The sequence below is a fragment of the Perognathus longimembris genome, chromosome 27, assembly GCF_023159225.1.
Source record: "Perognathus longimembris pacificus isolate PPM17 chromosome 27, ASM2315922v1, whole genome shotgun sequence".
NCBI lineage: Eukaryota > Metazoa > Chordata > Mammalia > Rodentia > Heteromyidae > Perognathus > Perognathus longimembris.
In genome coordinates, this window is record NC_063187.1 from 2599426 (window position 1) to 2611371 (window position 11946).

Sequence of the window (11946 nt, forward strand, 5' to 3'; positions counted from 1 at the left end):
CAGGTCCTGAGTTCAAATCCCAGTCTTGGTGTGTGCGTGCACACACACACACACACACACTTTTAAAAATGGTGTCACAATGTAGTTTTGGAATCATATCTGTTTTATACCATGTGTCTGTCATTTTCATCGGTCCAAAAGTCTCGCATCTTTCAGGTTTTAGGTATGAATGGGTATTTTCAATATGATCTTAGAATGATACCTTCACACGTTGCTGGGAATTTGTGTTACACATTGGTTCGATTGTATTCCCTTGAGTGTCTCTAGTGTGTTTCTTAGACAAACACCACAATATCTCAAGGGTCCAATCTGTAATCCTTGAACACAGAAAACTAACACCTGAGAGTTTCATGAAATGGCAAAAAAAAATTTTTTTAACCTATTATTTTAACATCATGTTTGTAACTTCCAAATGTTCTCAACTCAGGTTGTCAACAGCATAGTAAATAATTTAGAGATTCCTTTCCTCTCGAAACAAACTAGTGTAGAAAACAGATATATCCAGGTTCATATGTGTGCAAAAGTCTGACTATAGACACACAAATGCTTTTTGTTATTGTTGTTGTTCTGGTTTTTTGCTTTTTTTTGTCATGTTTCCACTTTATAATCCCATGCATGCATTCATTTCAGTGTGGAGAGAAAAAGTAATAATAATAATAATAATAATAATTCCATTATTTGGGGAGGGAGTTCCTGCCTTAGTTCAGTTTGTCTCTGAAAAGATAGGAGATGCAAAAAAAAAATTTTTTTTCACAATGGAACAAATTATCCTGGTGAGAAAATATGCAAGGTTGAGATTACATAAAGAGAATGGTTTGAAACTCTTTCAGGTCAAACTCAAGAGATAGATAGATGGATGGATGGATGGATGGTTAGGTGATTCATAGATAGGTAATATATGTCCTATATATACACATATATACACACACATTCTTATATGGTGTATTCCTAGCTGGAGAATCACTGAAGGCTGGTGGTTCGCAAATCAGGTGCGGGTCCCCCCCCGCCCAGGGGTCCTGACACGGTCCTCTCATGTGGTGTGGGGTGCTCAGAAATGGGGTCCCCTGTGCCCTGGAATCTGAGAGGTTCCCACTACAGCCACCACCTCCGACCCACTCCAGCAAGGCATCCCTGTAAGCCGAGCTGCCTGATTGTGAAGTAGGCACAATCCGGTTACTGGCTTGGTGTGAGTGGCAACAAGTTCACCATCAGCGGGGCGCGGGGCTCAAGCAGTAGAGAGGCAGTTGTGAGCACAGAAAAGGAAAAGGATAGCATGAGGCCCTGAGTTCAAGCCCCAGAACCTGCACCACAAAAAGCAAGAAAGAAGGCAAGATGGGCTTCTAAAATGCACTGGAGCAAAGCAGCTTGACTCCATGAGGACATGATGGTCCACATCGAGCTCAGTCCAGACGCCGCTGAGGTTGAGGGTTCAAATCCATCCTTTACTACATTAGCTATGTCTCCCTGGCGAAGGTTCATTGTCCAGCCCGGCTGTCTTCTCTTATCAAAGCAGGCAGATATACCAAAGCTGCTTTGTGAGAAGAGTGTGAGAATTCCAGGGCTCGCTTGTTACCAGGCACAAACCAACCCATCCATGTCGACATGGGCTTGAAGTAGAATGGCTGACATCCTGCAGTGCTACCCACAGCTCATATAACCCATAGATCCGCATTATTTTTCACCTGTAAAATGGGGAACAATAATGTCACGCAATAAATAATAAGCCACATAACAAATAATAATTAGTCATAAGTAAATGTTATTCTCTCTCTTAATTTTTTTCGTCAGTTGTGGGGCTTGAACTCAGGGCCCGGGTGCTGTCCTTGAGCTTCTTTGTGCTCAAACCTGGTGCTCTACCACTTGAACCACAGCACCACTACTGGTTTTCTGGTGGTTCATGGGAGATAAGAGTCTCATGGGCTTTCTTGCTTAGGCTGGCTTTGAACCGTGATCCTCAGATCTCAACCTCCTGAGTAGCTGGGATGACAGGCTTGAGCCACCAGCACCTGGCAAGTGTTATTCTCAGAGACGGTCCTGCAGGTGCTTGTTTGAGAAGATTCTCGAATTGGAGTCGCTGCTTCAGTGGCCGGTGAGATGACATGAGGGGCAATGGGACGGCAGGAGTGGGGTGGGGGGCCCCGTGGGGCAGTGTCATCATGTAGGGCCTGATTACTCACATGCTAAGAACATATGTGTTCGGATCTGTTTTTCTTTTGCTATCACATCATGCCTGAAGCTGGGTACTTTATAAAGGAAAGAGACTGGGCTGGGGATATGACCTAGTGGTAGAGTGCTTGCCTCGTATACATGAAGCCCTGGGTTCAATTCCCCAGCACCACATATATAGAAAATGGCCAGAAGTGGCGCTGTGGCTCAAGTGGCAGAGTGCTAGCCTTGAGCAAAAAGAAGCCAGGGACAGTGCTCAGGCCCTGAGTCCAAGACCTAGGACTGGCAAATAAATAAATAAACAAATAAACAAACAAATAAATAAATAAATAAATGAAAGAGACTGACAACCACTGGGGTGGACAGACACTTGCCCTACGCGGGCACTTAGTACTTGATCATTTAACACCAGTGGTCAAGTGGAAGCAGAGCTGCAGAGCCCCTCAGTGGGCTGGCTGGGAGTCTTGGGAGGACAATGTGGGCCCTGCAACTCTGCCTTGTCCCATCACAACCCGTCCTGTGTCACCTCCTGTCGTCAAAGACTGGCTCTGTCCCATCACCTGCTTTGTGGGACAGCAGTCAGACAGACAGACAGACAGAAATGAGGCCAGGCGCTATTGTGTTCAATGAAGTGCTTGTAGAAAATGTAAGAGAGAAAGAGAGAGAGAGAGAGAGAGAGAGAGAGAGAGGATGCAATTCAATGTGACCATGTTGCCTGCCTCCAAAACTAAGTGTAAGCCACAGCCTGCCCATACTCCAAATCTCTTGTAAAATGTCAACATGAAAAGACACCCCATCTTGGGTCCGTGGCTATAAAGTGAGATTGATAGCAATGGGGGCCCCCAGCACTTCGGTTCCCCAAATGCTGATTTATGTAAATAATCTGGGAATGGATTCGGCCATAAAGATCAATGGGTTCTTTAAAACTTCAGCAGAATGAATAGCCAGGCTGGTGGGAGAAGGAACACAAATCACACACACACACACACACACACACACACACACACACACACAATTGTCTATCCGTTGAGACAGGTCAGGATTTCATTAAAGAAACAGACAAAAATAATATCTTTCAGAGCCCATGACAAGCTGAAAATACCAGAGGAGCCGGCTGAGAGAGGAGATGTAAAGATCTCATAGCTTTTGCCAAGCACTGTGGCTCTTGCCTGTAATCCTGGTACAGATTGGGCTGATCTTAGTTCCAAGAAGAAGAAAAAACACCCTTTGTGCCCACCCTCATCTCAACCAGTAGCTGGGCGTCTTGGCACACTCCTGGAGTCCCAGCTATGTGGGAGCTTTAACAGGAGATTCTGTGTCTGGGCTAGTTTAGGCAAAAACTATATATATAGGGCTGGGGATATAGCCTAGTGGCAAGAGTGCCTGCCTCATATACACGAGGCCCTAGGTTCGATTCCCCAGCACCACATATACAGAAAACGGCCAGAAGCGGCGCTATGGCTCAAGTGGCAGAGTGCTAGCCTTGAGCGGGAAGAAGCCAGGGACAGTGCTCAGGCCCTGAGTCCAAGGCCCAGGACTGGCCAAAAAAAAAAAAAAACTATATATATATATATATAGTTTTTTTTTTTTTTTTTTTTGGGAGAAAGAACTGAATGCAACAAGCATCAGGGTTGAGAGCCATAAGACATTGCATTCAAACTTCAGGAGGGCCCAAAAAATAAAGAAAGGAGGAAGGAAGAAAGATCTGCCATTGGCCTATGGTGAGATGTCTGTATTTTGCCTACTAAAAATGTAAGTGTCACAAAAGACTGGTGAGAATTAAAACAGGCAGGTGCCAATGGCTCACGCCTATCATCCCAGCTCATACTCAGCAGGCTGACATCTGAGGATCAAGGTTCAAAGCCAGCCCAAGTAGACAAATCCTACAGATCCTTCCCTTCCATTAACCAGCAAAAAAAAAAAAAGAAAGAAAAGAAAAGGAAAGAAAATCAGAAGTGGAGGTATGGCTCAAGTGATAGAGCACCAGCCCTGAGTGGAAAAAAGAGATAATGCCCCTTATTCTGATTGGTCAGAACTCAGGTTCATGGTTTTCTCTGATTGGCTAGTTTAAAGGTGGGTAAAACTACCCAGCTGGTGCTCTACCACTTGAACCACGCCTCCAGCCCCTGGAAAAGCAATTCTTACACCCAGATGTGGCGTTCTGTAGGTCGGTGCCGACCCTTAAAATGGTGGTGAGCGATTACTTCCTCTCTACAACCCTGACAAATACAACTTCACATGACATTCTTTTCTTTATTTTATTTTTGGACTGATATTGGAGCTTGATCTCATGACCTCATGCTCTCTCTTAGTTTTTCGGCTCAAGGCTGGTGCTCTACCACTTGAGCCACAGACCATTTCTGGCTTTTTGCTGCTTCATTGGAATATAAGAGTCTCATGGGTATTCTTGCCTAGTTTGGCCTTGATCCTTAATCCTCAGATCTCAGCCTCCTGAGTAGCTAGGATTCATGTCTCAATCAAGGCATGCCTGGCAGTTGAGAAGCTGCAACATCCCGGCTGAGAAAATGAAGTCAGACAGGCGATTTCTCCCCTCCCTTCCCTTCCCTTCTCTTCTTCCTTTCCTCTCTTTTCTTTTCTCTTCATTTTCCCTATGGATTATCTGTTTATTCTGATCATTGCTTTCTTTTCTTTGTAAAGTTTAAGTAGATGGACAAAGGGTTTTCAGTTCAACAAGTTTACGGGTGTCATTTCAAGCAATGGTAGAAAAAAAAATAGTGTTGAGCAGTGTAGGGCCTATTCGATGTCCCTTGAGTTCTTGAATTTATTTGTCAATCTATCATTTGTCTATCTCTATCTATCTATCATCTACCTATATCATCCATTTATCTATCATCTGCTAATACTGGGGCTTGAACTCCTGGACCTTGTGTTTTTGCTTAACTTCTTCTCCCCAAAGCTAGGGCTCTACGTTGAGCCACAGCTCCATTTCCGGTTTTCTGGTGGTTCACTGGAGATGAGAGTTTCATGGACTTTCCTGCCCGGGCTGGCTTTGAACCAAGATCCTCAGATCTCAGCCTCCTGAGTAGCTGGGATGACAGGCGTGAGCCTCAAGTCCATTCTCTATCGGAATCACCTGTGGGTGCGTTGGAGAGGAGGCCTGCCTGGCAACCGATCAGCTGTGACTCAGTGGCACACAATGAGCTTTGTTGCTCTAATCCCAGCAGTTGTTTGTTTTTACCTGGATTTCACTAAACCAGAACTTCCTCGCTCAGTTTCCCTCCCTCCTTCCATTCCACACCAACTGGGTCTGTGCCTGGCTAGGTCTGTGTAACAAGCCTCATGTGCTGATCCTCAGTCCACCAATCACCTTCTCCTGCCTGGACTTTGTCCTGCCCACTCAAGATATTGACAGGCCCGGTGTCCAATGGGATGGGCACCTCTAGAGTCTACGCCTTGCCTCTTGCTGACTGAGACAGAGGAAGGGCCTGGGTTCAGCTGCTTTGGCCACCGGTTGTTGAGCTTGGCTGATTTCCGGGTTCACCCCTTCACCCCAGCCTGGCTCTGCTTTCCACAAACTCTCTTCTTTGCCAGCTCCTTCTTGAAATCTCCGCTTTGAAGAGCTGCCTCTTGGCCCCAAAGAGATATAACCATTTAGCACTGAAGAAAAAAAAAAAAAAGAATCATTCTCGCTTCCTGTACTGAGTCCACTTAATTGAATTAAAGAGACATCTTTCAAAATCGAAAATTACCCCTGCTGGGTTTGTTCCCGTGCTAGCTAATAAACAACGTGCTACTCAAAGTGCCGTTCACTAACCCAACAGGGCTAGAGAAACTTGGGTGTTTGGGGGAAATTACATGCAGGCCTGGGGCCCCTTCTCAGAACCGAGTTTTTAAAAATAAAAAAAAAAATCTGCATTTTCTTAATAAGCTGCTCACGCCTGTCATCCCAGCTACTCAGGAGGCTGAGATCTGAGAACCCTGGTTTGAGGCCAGCCCAGGCAGAAAAATACCTGAGACTCTTTAACCTCCAGTTAACCAGCAAAAAGCTGGAAGTGGAGTTGTGACTCAAGTGGTAGAGGGCCAGCCTTGAGTGAAAAAGCAAAAGGAACCAACCCAGGCCCTGAGTTCAAGGCCTAGTATCAGTGAACACACACACACACACACACACACACACACGTAAAAGCTCAGTGGCACAGCGCCATTTGCAAGGTCAGAAGGTCCCTCTGCTCACGCAGAAACCATTTTCTCAACCAAGAGGTTGATCCTGGCATGCAAAGTTGATTCTTGGGGTTCCTTTCCTCTGGGAACTAAGCGGGCGGGCCTCAAATCAGAGTCAGGAAGGATGAATTCTGAAACACCCCCCCACTCCATGTCCGTGTTGTCCCAGCATTCCCTGGGCTTTCCTGAGCGTGTCACACACATGTGAGAAGATTGGAGGTTGGCAGCTCTGAAATCTCCCGGAATACTTACCTTGGTAAGTCCTTCCTGTTATCTGACTCGAGTTCTCCTCCATTGATGGAGAAGAGGGATTGACAACTGGCCTCAGGTACCGGAATCATCTTTTCAAGGTACAATTCTGGGACCCTGGGGTGGTGGCCCCTGAGTGTTTTCTCCTGATGGGATGGGCAGCTTGTGTAGAATCTGAAGCCGGGGTGCCGAGTTAGGTGAGTCAGGTTGATAATGGCACAGGCAGTGTTGCTCCCCTTTTAATGTTCACCCGAGAGGCAGTCGCCATTCTGATATCTAGAGGCTAACAAACTTGGTGAGTCTCTCAATGCTAAATCCTTCTGGCTATCCAACAAAAATACTTATTCATTTGGTGTGTGCCGGTCCTGGGGCTTGAACTCAGGGCCTGGGCACTGTCCCTTAGCTTTTTCACTCAAGGCTGGTGTTCTACCACTTGAGCCATGGCCCCAGCTCCAACTTTTCAGTGCTTCTATGGAGAGAAGAGTCTCACAGTTGAACCGTGATCCTCAGATCTCAGCCTCCTGAGTAGCTGGGATGACAGGCGTGAGCCACCAGTGCCCAACTGACAATGGTTTTCAACCCCCGTTATATTTTTCCTGTGATTGTTTGAAGATAAGACCCTAAAACTCTTTGGCAATCATAAAAATGGCAAGAAAGCCTGATCATGACTCCCACTCCATAACCACAAGAACACACAAATGCCATCTTCCTTGAAGTTGGTTTTTATTGATGACACCAAGTGCAGGTCAGGAAATATTTAATGAGAAACCTTGCGAACAATCCTATCTGTTGGCAACACAATGCAATCAATCCCTCCACATCTCTTCAACATACAAATATAGAGTTGCTCACAGCCGAGGGTGGAAGCCATCTTAACATGTTTAATTGTGCAGTTACTAAGCCTTCAAACAATGAGGCAGTTTCCCTTCCCACCTTTGTCTGGGAGGCACCTAAATCCTTCCATAAGGAAGGCCAACCCTTCTATGCAGGTGAGAGATTGCCTTCTACCATGCACATGTTCTTAAAGGTAATGGCAAGTCACTAGACTTGCAGTATCTTCCCCTAAATCGTGTCTACATTTGGAGTGAGGAGAGTACAATGTGGATATTCATGTAGCATGGTGAATTTGCCAGAAAAACAATCAGAAGTTAGATGCACCCAGCCCCGTGTATTTCCACTTTGTGCTATTTCAGGGGAGGTGGAACAAGTCTCAGATTCACGATCCTCCCGTTTCAGCCTCCCCTGTCTTCTTTAGACTTTTGATCTGAGGTTGTGTCTAGTACATCCTACGGTCTCTCAAATCTAAGAAAACCGACCAGTGACGTGGAAACTGAGGAAGCCATTCCGTTTTGGTTTTCTCATCCCTGAGAACTCATTTCAAGTCCAAGTCAAACGGATCTGAGGCAAGTGTGTCTTGTCACACATTTTTAATCACGGACTGAATAAGAATCACTGGAGCAACACATTCATTTTCAGTCACCAAGGAAGGAGAGATGGTGCTAAATAAAATCCCGTGTGTGTGTGTGTGTGTGTGTGTGTGTGTGTGTGTGTGCTTGCTAGTATTGGGGCTTGAACTCAGGGCCTTCTGCTTTCACTTGATTCTTCTTTCCACTCAAGACTGGCACTCTACCACTTGAGCCACACCCCACTTCCTGCTTTTTGCTGTCTAATTGTCTCCAAGATTTTCCTTCCAGGGCTGGCTTTGAACTGCAATCCTCACATCTCAGTCTCCTGAGTAGCTAGGATTACAGGCGTGAGCCACTGGCACCTGCTTCTTCTTTGCATTGTTACAAGGATGGCCCAGCAGTATAAAAATGAGTCTCTACCAGACTTCAGCATTTCTCATTCAAAAAAAAAACATTTTTTTTTAAAGTCACACTGAAAAATCATGGCTGGGTGAAAATTCTTTTCTGAGTAAGTTAGATCTATCACCATTACACTAAAGAGTTTAAAACAGCTTGCTGAATAAAGACACTTGCTAGAAAATTCCACTCTAGGATTCTTTTCTTTATCTCGGCAATAATTTGTATTTATAAAAATGACCAAGGATGCTGAGATCTCTTGAGTTCTGATAGATCAACTCAACAGCATTGTAAAAAAAAAAAAAATTGCACATGGGTCGGAGGCATGGCTCAGCTGGTAGAGCACTAGCCAATAAGTGAGTTCGAATCTGGGTCTCCCACAAAGAAATAAAGAATGCACACAACCAGTGTGACAGACTATAAACTTCCACCTACAAATCGGTCTTCCTCAATAGTTCGGCATAGAGGAATAGAAGGGAAACAGGAAGTTTTTCCTTAGGAAATGGAAAGATTTTTCCTTGCTTCCTTCCTTGCTGTACTCAAGAGCTAGAACTCTCTTCCTTAGAAAAACGAGATAAATGGTCCTTGTCATTCCTTCTTTCCTCAAAGCTGGCACTCTCCTACTTGAGTCATGCTTCCCCATTCTTTGGTGGTTAATTGGACGGAAGAGCCTCTCCTACCTGTCTACCTGAGCTGGCCTCAAACTACAATCCTCCCCTCTCGGCCTCCTGAGCAGCTCGGATAACAGGCATGAGGCCTTGTGATGTTCCTGTACCATCTTGAGGAGAGATATGCTATGGTTTTCCTCTGTATTAGCTAACTACAAAATACTGCTTTTCTAGACCATAAAAGTCATGAGGTAATGTTTCTAAGTTTCTAAGACTTGATGTCTAACTGCTAGGTGTGGCGGGGGAAGACACTTCACCCATAGACAACAACCATCTGTAATGACTTATGAATGCATCCTGAATATCAAAAAGCTGGTACTCCTTTTTTTAAAAATCTTTTGGGGGGACAGGAGCTACAAAAGTAGCTTAAGCCCATTTCAACATGGCGACCAGAAGTAAGGACTCCTGGAAACTGCCCACTAAAATTCCTTCTTGGCATTCCTATTGGTCACTCCAGTTATAAGAACAGGAGAAGGAAAAGAATATGAGAAGAGGGGCTGGGGATATGGCCTAGTGGCAAGAGAGCTTGCCTCGTATACATGAGGCCCTGGGTTCAATTCCCCAGCACCACATACACAGAAAACGGCCAGAAGTGGCACTGTGGCTCAAGTGGTAGAGTGCTAGCCTTGAGCAAAAAGAAGCCAGGGACAGTGCTCAGGCCCTGAGTCCAAGGACCAGGACTGGCCAAAAAAAAAAAAAGAATATGAGAAGAAAAACATGGTGTATTGATCAGATTTCATATCTGGACAGGATCAAAGGTTTTTCATTGGTCCTAAGTCCTTTGCTTTGGTGCGTAGGGTAAGTTCCCATTTTGATATTGTTCTGGTCCTGGGGCTTGAACTCAAGCTGGTGCTCTACCCCTTGAGCCACAGCTCCACCTCTCATTTCAAGGGAGAGAAGAGTCTCACGGATTTTTCTGCCCAGGCTGGCTTTGAACTGAGATCCTCAGAGCTCAGCCTCCCAAGAAGCAAGGGTAATAGGCCTAAATCCACAGCGTTCGGCTTGTTGAGTTTTTTTTATTGCTCTAAATACATCAGGAAACAAATATCACTGGCTGAGAGGTAGCCCATTCATTCTGGAGAAAAGACACTTTTCCCTGAGTTTCACGGCAAAAACAATCTCACACCATTTTCTAAAGAGGAAGCACAATGTCAGGGAAGACTGAGGGGCAAGGGAGGGAAGGGATATGATTATTTTGGCAATTGATTTTGCAGCAGCATTTCTGTAAAGCAGAAATGTTGGAACTGTACATGTACCAGTTGCCTAAGATTTCGGCTCATTTCCTGGCCTTCACCAAAAATAAAAAAATAATTTAAAAAAGGCTAAGTGTGCTCAGATTGAAGGCAGGTAAGATCTCTTATTTAGGTACAATATGAACCAACAAAAAATACAAACAGGAATTTTAGCCAGGGGCTGGTGGCACACGCCTGTCATCCCAGCTATACAGGAGGCTGAGATCTGAAGACCACAGTTCAAAGCCAGCCCAGACAGGTAAGTCCTGAGACTCTTATCTCATATATATATATATATATATATATATATATATATATATATATATCCCATATCTTATCTCATATATATATGTGTGTATATATATATATATATATCCCCTTATCTTGAGAAGACATTTAATTACATAGTTCACTACACCGAGGAAAAAAAATACACAATTTTCTAATAAGATTTCTCAGTACTTTTTTATCCCCCCCCCACCATTTTTAATTTTTCTTTGGTCCTTTTGAAAGCATAGGGTAACAACGCAGATATTAGCCATTCATTCATTCCATTATCTGCCCTGGACCAGAGAAAATATTATACAGGCTAGAAGTTTGACCCTTCTTCTGATGAGATAGGAATACAATCTCAGACAAATGACACAATCACCACATCACCACTAGGAGGGGGGAAAAAAAGATATCCTCTCAGTAAATCTCTTTAGGAAGTACTCAGAGTTTTCACCAATTATTATTTTTTTTTAATCTTGATTTTTGGGGGGGTGGGGAGAAGCTGACAAACTCAGTCTTTATATAAAAAATTAACAACAAAAGGAAGATTAGAACCTGCAAATGAAGTGATTCGTGACCCCGGGGTGGCTACCGTCTGCTGACAGTCATTTGCCTGCGAATTGCTGAATTTCATTTTGCCACCCAATGAGACATTAAATAATTGCAGCCAATTAGGCAGATATCAGCAACAATATTAATTTGGTGATTTTTTTTTGAAACAGATGAGCTTCCCATGTTCCCAGATTTACCTTCAGCCACAAATGATCGATTAGTGTTACAATAAATTAAGTCTTGCAGAACGAATAACTGCCTAGTGACACTGTAACATTCTTGTGAAACTGTGTGTGACATTCTTGCTGAAATTATATAAGCCAGCAATGAAAGGAAGGAAAGGCAAACATACCATTTCCTCTTTTCACAGAAATCAGCCCAGTTACTGCATGTCACTTGATAGGTAAAATGTCCTGAATATGTCCTGAATGTCTTTCCTAGGTAGCCACATTAAGAAAGATGACAGGCTAGCTAGTCAGCCTCTGGTAGCGCACGCCTGTAATCCCAGCGACTCAGTGGCTGAGATCTGAGAATCGCAGCTCCAAGCCAACCTGGGCAGGAAAGTCCGTGAGACTCTTTTATCTCTAATTAACCAGCAAAAAGCTAGCAGTGGCACTGTGGCTCAAGTGGTAGAGCACTAGCCTTGAGCCCAAAAGCTCAGGGACAGTGTCCAGACCCTGAGTTCAAGTCCCAGGACGAATGAGGAATAGATACACATTATAATGCACGAGGAAAAGATCTTTTGTAATTAATCTTTCTGTGCCTTAACCAAGCGCTCAGTTCCATTCAGCAGAGAGGAGCACCTACACATTCCCCCTCCCACCC